At 39.5% G+C, this 14,024-nt stretch overlaps 1 long non-coding RNA gene across 1 annotated transcript; it reads right to left on the reverse strand.

The window, feature by feature from the left end:
- LOC110264653 lies at positions 12,005–12,407 on the reverse strand. The gene is made up of 2 exons (XR_002350829.1): positions 12,355–12,407; positions 12,005–12,157 (listed from the first exon to the last, which is right to left on the reverse strand). It is a non-coding gene; the product is annotated as an uncharacterized LOC110264653 (long non-coding RNA).

Raw genomic sequence — 14,024 nt, forward strand, 5'->3', positions numbered from 1 at the left:
GTTATCTTATTATTCTTAGTCAGGAGGCCAACAACAGTGTTTTTCAACTTCAATTGTAAAGAGTCAAAGGGCATAAATATAAATACTTATTGTGCAATGATGGGGAATATGTTGGGGTTTTGGAGATGCTTTGTCTTCTTTATTTCAGTTTTTCTCTTGTACTCCTCTTCACACACGCAAGGCTCCTTCCATGGCAAGCTGTATGTAAGGTGTCACCGTTGTCAATGGCTACTTCCCGTCCTCTCAGTGAAAATGGTCCAAATGCTCTGTCACAGCACGGCTAATCATCTGTTGGTTCTCGATCATGTCGAAATAGAATCCCTTGATTCTTTTGCGTCTATCACTACGCCCAACAATCGCGAGTTTGAAGCTCGTCACAGCTATTCAATCCTTGAATCCTACTCGGAATACCACAGACAAGGTTTAGACTTTCCGGATTCTCATGAATGCCGCCATCAATTCTAGCTTATACCACGAAGATTCTAATTAAGAAATCTAAGAGATACTCATTCAATCTGATGTAGAATGGAGGTGGTTGTCAGGCACATGTTCATGGATTGAGGAAGGTGGTGAGTGTCACGGATCATCACCTTCTTCATAGTGAAGCGCGAATGAACATCTTAGATAGGAACAAGCGTGTTTGAATGGAAAACAGAGATTATTGCATTAATTCATCAAGACGCTGCAGAGCTCCTCACCCCCAACAATGGAGTTTAGAGACTCATGCCGTCAAAGAGTACAAAATTTAGATCTAAAAATGTCATGAGGTACAAAATAAATCTCTAAAAGTTGTTTAAATACTAAACTAGTAACCTAAGTTTACAGAAAATGAGTAAACTATTATAGATAGTGCAGAAATCCACTTCTGGGTGCAGGGAGGTCAGAATCCAACAGCATCAGCAGTCCTTTTTCAACCTGAATCAGATTTTTGCTCAGCTCCCTCAATTTCAGCCAGAAAATACCTGAAATCACAGAAAAACACACAAACTCATAGTAAAGTCCAGAAATGTGATTTTTAATTAAAAGCTAATAAAAATATACTAAAAACCAACTAAAAAATACTAAAAACTAAGTAAAAACAATGCCAAAAAGCGTATAAATTATCCGCTCATCACACACCCCCGACTAGAACTCCCTCCATGAGTGTCCTTGGATGCCGCCACGGTCTTGGCATACTCTTCCACTACTCTAGCCTTGTTCATTAAGTCAGAGAAGACACGGATTTCTATAGGAGCTATAGCAGTCATAATGTTATCCTGTAAACCCCTCTGGTACTTAATGCACTTCCAGCTCTCGTAAGTCTCCGGGGCACCTTGACATACCCTAGAAAACCTATAGAGTTCCTCAAACTTGTAGGTGTAATCTGCTACCGACATGGAACCTTGCTTCAGCTACATCATTTCCATCTCCTTTACTTCCTTTGCAGACTCAGGGAAGTATTTCTTATAGAAGGTCGTTTGAAACACCTCCCACGGAATGTCGGCATTCTGAAGTTGTAGTAACCGACACTCTACTTGCCACCAGGGCTAGGCCTCTCTCGCTAGCTGATAAGCAGCAAACTCGACATATTGATTGAAGGAAACATGTTGCGCCTGTAAAGCATGCTCCATAGCCTAAAACCGGTGATCCGCTTTAGTAGGGTTAGTGGATCCTCGGAAAGTTGGCGGATGAACCTTGAGGAACATCGCCAAGGTCATTGGAACTCCTCCCGTGCTATCTCTATTTCCCTCAGCATTATCATTAGTGTTTCCTTCGCCATTTCCATTGCCATTCCCGTTCCCGACCAGTTGGCCTAACCTCTGCACAGCTTGCAGAGTCGCAGCAGCATTCGCTTCCATGGTGTTTGCTAAGTTAGCCATGGCCGCCATGAACTCAGCATGGTTATCAGCTGGTTTCTCATTCCTACTTTCCCGTGTACGTGTTTGACCTCGCCCGCGAGTGGCCATTAGGTTCCTGTTTACACCAAACAATCGATGTCAAGGTGATCAGTCTCAATATCGAAAGTCTAGTGCTTCAATTATCCCAAACAGGCACCCATAAACAAGCATGCTATGCATATATCAAGTAGATAACCTAATAGCATCAAAGAAAAGACACACAGAGTATGCAATGAAGCACAAAATAGATACTAATTACTATTATATGACTTCTAAGGTAAACTTTTATAAGGACACTGTCACAGAGTTAAGGCAGAAATTGGAAATTAACAACCTTTATTATGGGGGCACGGGGGTTCCTCTGATCCTTGGGGTGCTTGGTCCTACAAGAGAAGACTTTTGGCGCTTCAGTTCCCTTAAGTCACGCCCCTGCTCCTCTTGTTCTTTAAACATATAGGTCAGCATTTGACTGTGTTCCTTCTGTTCTTTTATTATTTGCTCCATAGCTTCCCGTATCTTGGTGACGAACGTCTCAAGATATTCTCAGTATTCAGCTTGGGGTATCTCTGGGAGGAATTCCTGTGCTCTCTTCTTGATGGGATCCTCCTGTGCTTGTTGTCTCTCCATTGATGCTTTGGTGATTGACTTTTCAATTAGGATATATTCAGTTATTCCCATCCTTACTCCAGCGTCCTTGCAGAGCAGAGAAATCACGCTTGGATAAGCCAACCTGGCCTCTTTTGAATTTTTGTTAGCAATCTTGTAGAATTCAGTGGAAATCAGCTGATGAACCTCCACTTCCTTCCCCGTCATGATGCAATGAATCATCACTGCTCTTTTAACTGTGACTTCAGATCGGTTGCTAGTGGGCAACAGAGAACGCCCAATGAAGTCCAGCCATCCTCTGGCGGCTGGTTTGAGATCCTCTCTCTTGAGTTGATTTGGGACACCCTTTGTGTTGGTGGTCCACCTGGCTCCAGGGATACATATGTCCTCTAGAATCCTATCCAGGTCAATGTCTGCTCTCATCATCCTCCTGTTGAAGGAGTCAGGATCATCCTTTAGTTGAGGTAGCTTTAAGATCTCTCTGATCTTGTCAGGGGTGGTATGAACGATCTTCCCTCTGACCATGGTCCGAAATTCATAGAAGGCAGTTCCAGATAGTTTTTACTTGTCAGTCTACCACATATTAGCATAGAACTCCTGGACCATGTTCCTTCCTACTTTCGTTTCAGGATTAGCTAGGACTTCCCAGTTCCTGATTCGAATTTGCTCCTGGATCTCCGGATATTCATCTTCTTTCAGATCGAATCTAACTTCCGGGATCACTGATCTCAGACCCATTACTTTAAGATAATGGTCTGAATGTTCTTTAGATAAGAACTTCCCTTGATTCCAAAGTGGTTTTGGAACGCTCTCTTTCTTGCCTCTTGGAGTGGGTTGTTTTCCTTTGGGAGCCATGATCTTAGTGATCTCGGATAAACACACCAAACTTAGAGGTTTGCTTGTCCTCAAGCAAAAGAAAAGAAAGGGGAGGGATAGAAGGAGGGCTAGGTGCAATTGTTGATGGAGGAAGGGGTGGCCGAACCCAAATTTAAAGGGATGGCGGGGTGGGATTTCGAAAATTTGGAAAAGATAAGATAAAAAGATTGAGTTGAAAAAGATAAGATAGAAGATATAACTTGATTTTGAAAAGATATGATAGATTTTTGAAAAAGATAAATTTGAATTTTGAAAAAGATAATATGGAGATTTGAAAAAGATATGGATTAGTTGAAAAGATAGATTTGTGTTCAGAAAAGATTTGAAAAGAGTTGGATTGAATTTGCAAAGATGCCTGGTGCTTATGGATTAAACTATATTTTAAAAAAAAAAATTTTGTGGTAGGGTTTTTAGAAATTATGGAATTTAGAAATCAGGGTTCTTGACATGTTCATGTAAAAATAATGCATTGAAGCATGAAATTTGAAATTAAAATGGAAATACGTGTGGAAAAGATGAATTTGGCTCCTCCCTGCATTCCTGGCGTTTGAACGCCCAAACACTGCCTGTTTTGGGCGTTCAGCGCTCAATTGCTGCTCTCCTGGGCGTTCAACGCCCAGCTGCTGCCATTACTGGCGTTCAACGCCCAGTGGGTGCCCCTTTCTGGCGTTGAGCGCCCAGCTGCTATCATTACTGGCGTTCAGCGCCCAGTGGATGCCCATTTTGGGCGTTGAACGCCCAAAATGCTCTTTTACTGGCATTTTCTTGCCAGTGAGATCTTTTTCTCTGTTTTGTGTGCCGAGGTCTTCTGTAAATGATTATTTACCCTTTTGTCAATGAACTCTATATAAACAACTAAAAATAAAAATAGAAATAGGGCAAAATGCTTTAGAGGATTGTTGCCCCATGGCTGGGTTGCCTCCCAGCAAGCGCTTCTTTATTAGGCTCTTTCATGTCCCCTGAATCCTCCAAATCAGGTTGAACATCTTTAAAGATGTCTTCCAACTCTGATTCGAGACTTTCAGCCATCTTGATCTCTTCTACCAAAGAGTCAATAAGATTAAATTTCATGCAGTCTTTTGATGTGTCTGATGCTGCATGGCTTTGACAGCGTTCAACTTGAACTCATCATCGTTGACTCTCAGGGTTATTTCCCCCTGTTGGACGTCAATGAGGGATCGTCCAGTTGCTAGGAAGGGTCTTCCTAGAATGAGAGTAGCACTCTTGTGCTCCTCCATTTCCAGCACAACAAAGTCAGTGGGAAACGCGAATGGCCCAACTCTGACAATCATGTCCTCAATCACGCCTGATGGGTATTTAGTGGAACCATCAGCAAGTTGGAGACATATCCGGGTTAGTTTAACTTCTTCAGTCAAGCCAAGCTTCCTGATAGTGGATGCAGGTATTAGGTTGATGCTTACCCCAAGATCGTATAAAGCTGTCTTGGTGCAATTACCTTCTAATATGCATGGTATCAGAAAACTCCCAGGGTCTTTAAGCTTTTCAGGAAAGCTCTCTAGAATGACTGCACTGCATTCTTCAGTGAGGAGAACTCTTTCTGTTTCTCTCCACTCCTTTTTATGACTCAAGATCTCTTTCATGAACTTGGCATAAGAAGGTATTTGCTCAAGTGCCTCTGCAAATGGAATCTTTATTTCAAGAGTCCTTAGATAATCTGCAAAGCGAGCAAATTGCTTATCCTGCTCTTCTTTCCAGAGTTTTTGAGGATAAGGTATCTTGGCTTTATATTCCTCAACCTTAGTGGTTAAAGAAGCCTTTTTAGAGGGGTTGTTATCAGCACTTGTGTGTGTCTGATCCCTTACTGGCAATTGAGTGCCAGAGTCAGAAGCTGGAGTGACATTAAACGCCAGCTCACTGTCTGTTCCTGGTGCCTGAACGCCAGAAATGTGCCCATTTTGGGCGTTCAACGCCAGATTCTTGCCCATTTCTGGCGTTGAACGCCAATTCTGCCTTGTTTCTGGCGTTGAACGCTAGTTTTGGGCATGGTCTGGGCGTTCAGCGCCAGCCTTCCACCCATTTTCTGGCGTTTTAGCGCCAGAATTATTTTTCCCTGGGCTCTTACTGTCCTCAGGTGAATCTTTGGTGGGTTGCTCATTTCTTGAATTTTTGATGCCTTGAGATGGGGTATTTAATGTTTTCCCACTCCTTAATTGAACTGCTTGGCATTCTTCTACTATTTGCCTTGATAGCTGCTGCTTTGTTTGCTTAAACTGTTCGTCCATATGTATATTAGCTATCCTTGTCTCCTGTAGCTTGTCCTTGAATTCAGCTAGCTGCTTTGTTAGAAAATCCAATTGCTGATTGAATTCAGCAGCTTGTTTTACAGTACTGAATTCAGCAGTTACTGTTTTAACCTCTTTATTCATGGAAGGGTTGCTGCTTAGGTACAGATGCTGATTCCTGGCAACTGTATCAATGAGCTCTTGAGCCTCTTCAATTGTCTTTGTCATATGGATAGATCCACCAGCTGAGTAATCTAGAGACTTCTGAGCTCCTTCTGCAAGCCCATAGTAGAAGATGTCTAACTGAACCCACTCTGAAAACATTTCAGAGGGGCATTTTCGTAGCATCTCTCTGTATCTCTCCCAGGCATCATAAAGAGATTCATTATCTCCTTATGATGAGTGTCACAGATCATCACCTCCATCACAGTTAAGCGCTAATGAATATCTTAGATAGGAACAAGCGTGTTTGAATGGACAACAGAAATACTTGCATTAATTCAGCGAGACACAGCAGAGCTCCTCACCCCCAACAATGGGGTTTAGAGACTCATGCCGTCAGAGAATACAAATTTTAGATCTAAAATGTCATGAGATACAAAATAAGTCTCTAAATATTGTTTAAATACTAAACTAGTAGCCTAGGGTTACAAAATATGAGTAGACTATGATGGATGATGCAGAGATCCACTTCTGGGGCCCACCTGGTGTGTGCTGGGCTGAGACTTAAGCAATTCACATGCAGAGGCCATTTGTGGAGTTGAACGTTAGTTTTTATGCCAGTTTGGGCGTTCAACTCCAGCTTTTGATCCTTTTCTGGCGCTGGACGCCAGAATTGGGCAGAGAACTGGCGTTAAACTCCAGTTTACGTCGTCTATCCTTGTGCAAAGTATGGACTATTATATATTGCTGGAAAGCCCTGGATGTCGACTTTCCAACGCAATTGGAAGCATGCCATTTCAAGTTCTGTAGCTCCAGAAAATCCACTTTGAGTGCAGGGAGGTCAGAATCCAACAGCATCAGCAGTCCTTTTTCAGCCTGAATCAGATTTTTGCTCAGCTCCTTCAATTTCAGCCAGAAAAATACCTGAAATTACAGAAAAACACACAACTCATAGTAAAGTCCAGAAATATGAATTTTTCCTAAAAACTAATAAAAATAGAATAAAAACTAACTAAAACATACTCAAAACTATATGAAATTATCCCCACAAAGCGTATAAAATATCCGCTCATCAGAAAGCTTTCTAGCAAAATCAAGAGAAAAGAAAGAAGAAGATGAATGAAAATTACTATTGATCCATTGAATTACACAGAGCTCCCTAACCCAATGAAAGGGGTTTAGTTGTTCATAGCTCTCAAAATGGAAATTACAATTGAAAGAGACATTCTGGAAATTAAAGAATTGCAGAAAGCTAAATTGAACTAAAAAGTGAAAAAGTCCCCAAAAGAAAGTAAAAGTCCACCCTAACTTAAATTCTAAGCTATTTATACACTTTCTTCCATTGATCTTCAATCTCTGAAATGGGCTTTTGGCCTTGATGGAATTGGGTTGAAATTGGCTCCAATTGGTTTTCCTTGCTGTTGAGAAGAGATTTGTTTGAATTGTGAACTTTGTGCTTCACGTTGGAGTCAATGTTTGATGGCCAACGTTGACTCAAACGCCATTCAGAGAAAAACCAGAAAAACCAGATACTTTGCTGTCATTGGTGTTTGACTCAATGTTAGAGGGCCAACGTTCTGCTATCCACGCGTACGCGTGCTTTGCGTGTTTGCAGAGACTTGTTCTGCTTCTCTTTCAACGTTTGAGGCAACGTTGGTGGTCCAACTTGGCCACCAACGTTGCTTCCTCTTCATCTTTTCCATGCTCCTTCTTCAACCTTCCTCCATGCTTTCCTTCACCTATCATCAACCAATAAATGCATCAAAGCCTTGCTAAAGTCATGAGAATTCTTATCATTCTTAGCATACAAGTAATCATAGCATAAATCATCATGAAATTGCATCAAATTACTCATGGTTGAATGAATCTAGGCATACATGAATTTCTACCCAATTTGCTTACTTATAGCTCAAGAAAGTGCATAAACCCTATTAAAAACAAGGGAAAAGGATAGTGAAACTAGCCTAAGATGCCCTGGCATCAGCCCCCGGGACGCCAAAGGCAATCCTAAGCTCTATATCCATCACAAGATTTCAAACTTAAAGGCATTCTAAAGCAAATAAGCATAATTATGACAACATTAACTTAAATAAACCGTGTAATCTATCTTAGGGAATTTCTAAGCTAACCAAGCATCGCTGTCCCACAACCTTCACCAACCTATCCTCCATGCGATCCCATCGCCATTGCCTTTCGAACCTCCTCAATCCCAGTAGAAAACACAGGTAATATATAATGCAAGTAAAACACAAGTAGAAGCATATAAGGCAATAATTCAAATAGAAAATAGGCATGTTATACAAATAGGAAAACTATTTCAAATAGTCAAAGCGTGCAAACAGATAGGAAATGCATATGATGAATGCCTGCCCTACTGGCTGTGATATCACATTGTCGGTTCAACTACCAACCTGACACATCTCCATGGAGACGTCGCCCTTCGAAATTCTCATATAGGAACCTCCGAGATATAGTGCTCGGATCACTGTCCAGGTACCGGCACCTGCATGCTCTATAGATCCAAAGGGATGCGAGTGGGATACTCTTGCTACAGACCTCACATCTCAACGCAAGCGGAATAAATCACCGCCCTTACGCCGCCGCCGCCGCTACCTCGACAGGTGGGATCCAACCGCCGTCCCTGCCGAGCGCATAGCGTCTCATAATCTTAATATAAAAACAATATATCAATGGATTTTCAAAAAACATTTTCAGTATACATGGATCCATCATCTCAATCCGAGTCCCTGACTCATCTCAACCACTGTCCGTTCATATTTCAGTTTCCACATATCAACAGTTCATCATTATTCTTCGCACGCCAGAAACCTAGGCCTCCGTTTTCTAAGTTTTCCAAATGATATCATCTAATATCCTTACATTCTTTCCCAATGTTTTAAAAGTCTAAAACTAGGCCCAAGAGTCTAAGAATAGTGTTAAAGAAGCTTACAACCTTTTTGCGGAGGTAGAATAGTTGAAAACAAGGAAAAATTTGAGAAACAGGGCGTGTGCGGCCGCACAGGGGTGTGCGTATGCATAGGTGTCAAAACTTACATAATCTGTTCACTCGCACAACCTGTGCCAGCGTCCCCAATAGACTGGCATTCCCAACGTGTGCGTCCGTACAAGCCTGTGCGTCCGCACAGATTGAAATTCTTCCTTAGATATGTGCGCGCACAAGCTATGCTAGCGCTGCAAACAGAACGCATTTCCCTGCCTGTGCGTGCGCACATGTGTGTGTGTCCGCACAGATCAAAATTTTCGCAGGTTGTGTGTCGGCACAGGGCTGTGCGTGCGCACATATCAAAAATCATAAAATTCTGTAACTTAGCAGAATTTCAGATTTTTAACACCAACTTTGAATGATCATAACCTCCTCTACAAAATTTCAATTTTCACAAACTATATATCGATTTAATAGGTTTTCAAAGATCTTTAAGTCTAAACAAATTTCAATCAATTTCAAAAACCGAGTCAAAAGTTATGATCAAACAAAGTTTACCAAAATTCCCTTTTTACCCAATTTTCACATATACCCAAATTTACCAAATTCACAAGCCACATCCAACTAGATCAATACCAAACTTCCATTTCCAGCATAATCAAATTTTTAAATCACAATGCACCATTCTCAATCATCAAACACCAAATATGTGACACTAAGTCACTAAACTCAATTGTTTCACAACACATTTACCAACCATCAATTTATTCCTATCAATTCTCATCATCAATTTCATTCATACTTATATCAATATCCCACCACATACAATCATTCAAATCATCAAACATCACAACTCAACATCATTATTTCCCAACAAAACAACATCAATTTAGCATACAAATTCAACCAACTATCATCAACAACCATATAAATCCAACCTATCCTATAGGTCACTAGCCTAAGTATCCATGAATATTATATACTACATAGAGGAAACCGAAACCATACCTTGGCCAATTCCCTATATGCACCAAAACTCCAATTTAGCACAAACAAGCTCCCAACCACAATCCAAGCTTTCAATTCCACTCCAATAAGCAAAATTAAGTTCCAATAGCTCCCAAAGCCACAACAATCAAACTATATGCATATAAATCACCTCAAATCAACCTAGGATTCCAATTAAACATAAATTTACAAGGGTTTAGTGGCTCTTACCTTTTCCAACAGATTTAATAGCAAATATCCAAGGCTAAGCAAGGATTAGAGCAAACCTAAACATCCAAAATCACAAAAACTCACTTAATCACAAACCCTATGGACCGAAATTTTGGAGAAAAGAATAGAAAAGATTTCGTAGTTATCTCTCCAGTTTCTTGTATGGGTTTTGTAGAGCCCTTCACGAGGAACGGTAGCCGCAAACGGTGCGGCGATCGGAGCTCTGTAGCTCAAGTTATGAGCTAGAGAAGAAGATGATGAAGAGTGTTCCTAGGGTTTCTTCTTCCTCTCTTCTTTTCAGCATGAGTGTGTGTTTAAGTGTGTAATGGGCTGATGGGTTCATTAATGGCTCTATTTATATGTTGGGCTTGGGCCCAACTTGGACCCGGTCCAACCCATTAGCATTTTTAGCCCGTTTGGCCCAACTTTGGGCCAAACCTTTAAAATTAATGCCGGGTTTTCCATTTCTAATGTTTTTCTAAGGTTTTTGATGGTTTTTACTTTTTCTCGTGCGGTACCGAGCAGACTTAAACCGGTTCAACCGGTTCAACTACCGATTTACGGTTTTTCGCAGAAAGCACATTTTTGGACTCAAAAAAACCCACTGAATCTAAAAATCACCTTTAAATCCTCAAATTCTCTCTCTAACTTTTTGGAATCTAATTCGGGTAATATTAATTACTTAATTAATCGGTTGATTAGTTACAGTTCTTACACTCATAGGCCTCCATCCAAAAATCATCAAGTTTATTTAGTTGGAGGAGCCATTTCTCCCCAGCCGCCTTTGCATAAAAGTTAAGGAACTTTGTTTTCCAATAAGCACTGTGCTCTGGTTCTACCGGTAGGTGACAGGCCTTGCTGTAGATGAGTTGGTAAGGCGACATTCCAATCTGGGTCTTGAAGGCTGTGTGTTAAGCCCAGAGAGCATCAACAATCTTCTTGGCCTAATAGTTCCTTAAGGCACCCACATTCTTTTCAGGAATTCTTTTAAGTTTTCTATTAGAGACCTCCACTTGGCCACTTATTTAAGGATGATAAGGGGTGGCCACTTTATGCTTAACACCATATCTCAAGAGAAGTGCATCTAACTGTTCATTGCAAAAGTGGCTGCCACCATCACTGATTAAAGTTTGGAGGACACCAAATATACTGAAGATGTACTTCTTAAGGAAGCTCATTGATGCACCACTATTTCGTGGTACATTTTATGCTAAATTGAGTAGATTGTATTCACTATCCTCACACTTATTCATAGAATTCGCATGTTTTACATTTTCCTTCCTAATTCTGTGATTTGATTGAAAACATGCTTCTTTGGCCATAAAATTGCTAATTATTAATCCTCTCTTATTACCATTTGATGCTGTTATATGTTTGTTACACTACAAGAAAACCAGGATTTTGCTACGCTTTTAAAGCGTGGCGAAAAGTGAGAAAAAGCGTACTGATAGCTTTTCGCCACGCTTTTTGAGCAACCGGCACGCTTTTAAAAGGGTCACGTCTGCTAGCGTGCCGGTTGCTCTATCGCCACGCTTTTGGTGACCTATGGCCACGTTTTTTTTGTCGCCACGCTTTTTTCAATTGTGACGCTTTTAAACGTGGCCGTATGAGAGGATATTGCTACGCTTTTAAAGCGTGCCAGTAGCTAGATACGGCTACGCTTTTAAAGTGTGCCAATAGTTAGAGATACGGCTACGCTTTTAAAGCGTGGCAAAAAGTGGCTGCTATATGAAATAGCTACGCTTTTAAAGCGTGGCGAAAAGTTTGTTCAAGTTTTATTTTTTTTTAATCTTCGTAATAAAACCTAACAAAATTCATAGATAATGTAAAATTTAGACAATATAAAACCTTCATAAACTTGTACACCAAATATAGTGGTTGATCACTTGACAAACTCTAACAAAAAATCAAAGTGATAACAACTACCCATGAATTTATAATACATGCATTACAATTCCAACAACTATTACATTATTTACTTCCTTTAAAAACTACAAAATACCCCTCCCTCTTGTGATGTCTTGCTGGTCATCTGAGATATCATAGGCCAACCCTTTCCATCTGTCCTTATCTGTCTGCTTGTCCTCATTGATCACTACAATCTTGAAGCTTCCGGAGGAAACCTTGCTGCTGCTGGGGATTCTTGATGTAACCTTCTTCAAGCAGCTTCGGAAGAAAGCTGATCAACTGGGAACTGATGAAGCCACAGCTCCAGAACCATTCAAACTCACCTGCAATGTAAAATTACTGTTAAGAATAGTCCGCATGATCATTATTTTTCTAATTTGGTATCTATAACTGATTACTAATTCACACTGTATCCAATCTAATTACTATCCTAATCTTATACATAGTTTAAAACTAGAAGTGATAAATTAAGTGAATAGAATTAGTTGAAAGTAACAAAGTAAGGTAAAAAGTATCATACTGGAGTTCCTTTGACAGCTCCTATGGTTGAAACTGACAGTTCCGGATAAAACAATCAAGTCAAATGTAATAAGGATCAGGAAAACTATATAGTGATGTAATCCTAAAATCATTACAAAATATGCAATTATTTTCTTTCATTTTTTGGGTAGGAGAATAAGCATCTTTATGTTCAAAACTATGCCTATGCTATACATTTTCAATTTGGATAATCTTGCATTTATAGAAGCTGATTACAGCAGTACCTATGGGCAAAGGAAGCAAGCAAACCTGGAAAGAGAATATCTCCAAATCCAATCATGTCATAACCACCCCAGGGATCAACAAGACGGGGAAATCTCAAAAGCATTGGAATCGCTTCCCTACTAGCCCTGTCACCTCGAGCAACCTACAAAAGAAAGTCACTAACTATCACAAAACTACAAGACACCTTTATTGTTTTTCTTTCTTTTTTAATAAAAAAAGAAAAATCATGGCAGAGAAAAAATTACTCTTACAGGCTGTTTGGACACCTTTAAATGATGGAATTAGAATTCAATTCCATCAAGAAATGAATTCCTAAAGAAATGGAATTCAATTCCATAGTTTGGAACAACTAACTCATTTAATGAGATAGAATTGAATTCCATTGTTTGGAATGACTTGTTGATGAATTACATTATTTCTCTAAGACATTTTTACCCCTCAATAAATATTAAGTATAATTTTATTTATCAATTAAATTAGATAATATAATTATATAAATCACTTATAAGTAAAATTGGTCTAACACAACCTCACCAAATAAGATCTTTACCAAAGAAATATGAATATATATACCACAACTTAGAATTGATTCAATTGAGTAGTAATTTAGGCAAGTCTAACAAAGATAAGCATACTGTTAGGTAACTGAATACTATACAGGCATGTAACATAATCTTTGACATACACTTGATGGGTTTTTAAGTCTTTGAGCCTCATCAATAATTGCATAATGCCATGGTATTTGAGAAAGAAAGTCCTGATCCATCATTGCAATTTCACAAGTTGTTAACAGCACATCAAATGGCAACAATACCTGCCAAAAATTACTACTCATAGTAATCTTTGAGCCTAACTTACTTTTGTCACAATGCACAGAATAATTTGCCGGTTACTCATAGTAAAGGATAAACTCAAATGGCTAAAATACCACTAATTGTAGAATTTTTCCTTTCAGAATACATAGGCTCTGATACAAAATAGAAGACAAAGTACCTCATCCCCTGCAAAAAACAGAAATATTCTGATCACAAACATAATTAACAGTATTCATTTATAAATAAATATTATTGAAACTCACCCACATTATAGTGTAAAAAATACCCAAAAACATAATAGAAATGAATCTGTCAACACCCAGCGACCTAATATTCACTCTTCTTGGCTACAAAGAAATGTAAAATAGCCCGTGTATTCATTCAAATTTAAACATCAATATATTCAGGCTGATTTTACATAAAAATCTGGTCATGCTAACTATATTGTTTATTCCATCCATATGGGTATCACTTAAAACTATAAAATGAATTGAACAAAAGTTGAACCAGTAAGCTAATATGGACTTTGGCCTTTGAAAATGCCCATGCCATAATTAGTCCACATTTCACACACTACCATTAAATTGATACTTGATACCTCGGGGCTTCA

This window comes from Arachis ipaensis, chromosome B07 (assembly GCF_000816755.2).
Source record: "Arachis ipaensis cultivar K30076 chromosome B07, Araip1.1, whole genome shotgun sequence".
NCBI classification, from domain to species: Eukaryota; Viridiplantae; Streptophyta; class Magnoliopsida; order Fabales; family Fabaceae; genus Arachis; species Arachis ipaensis.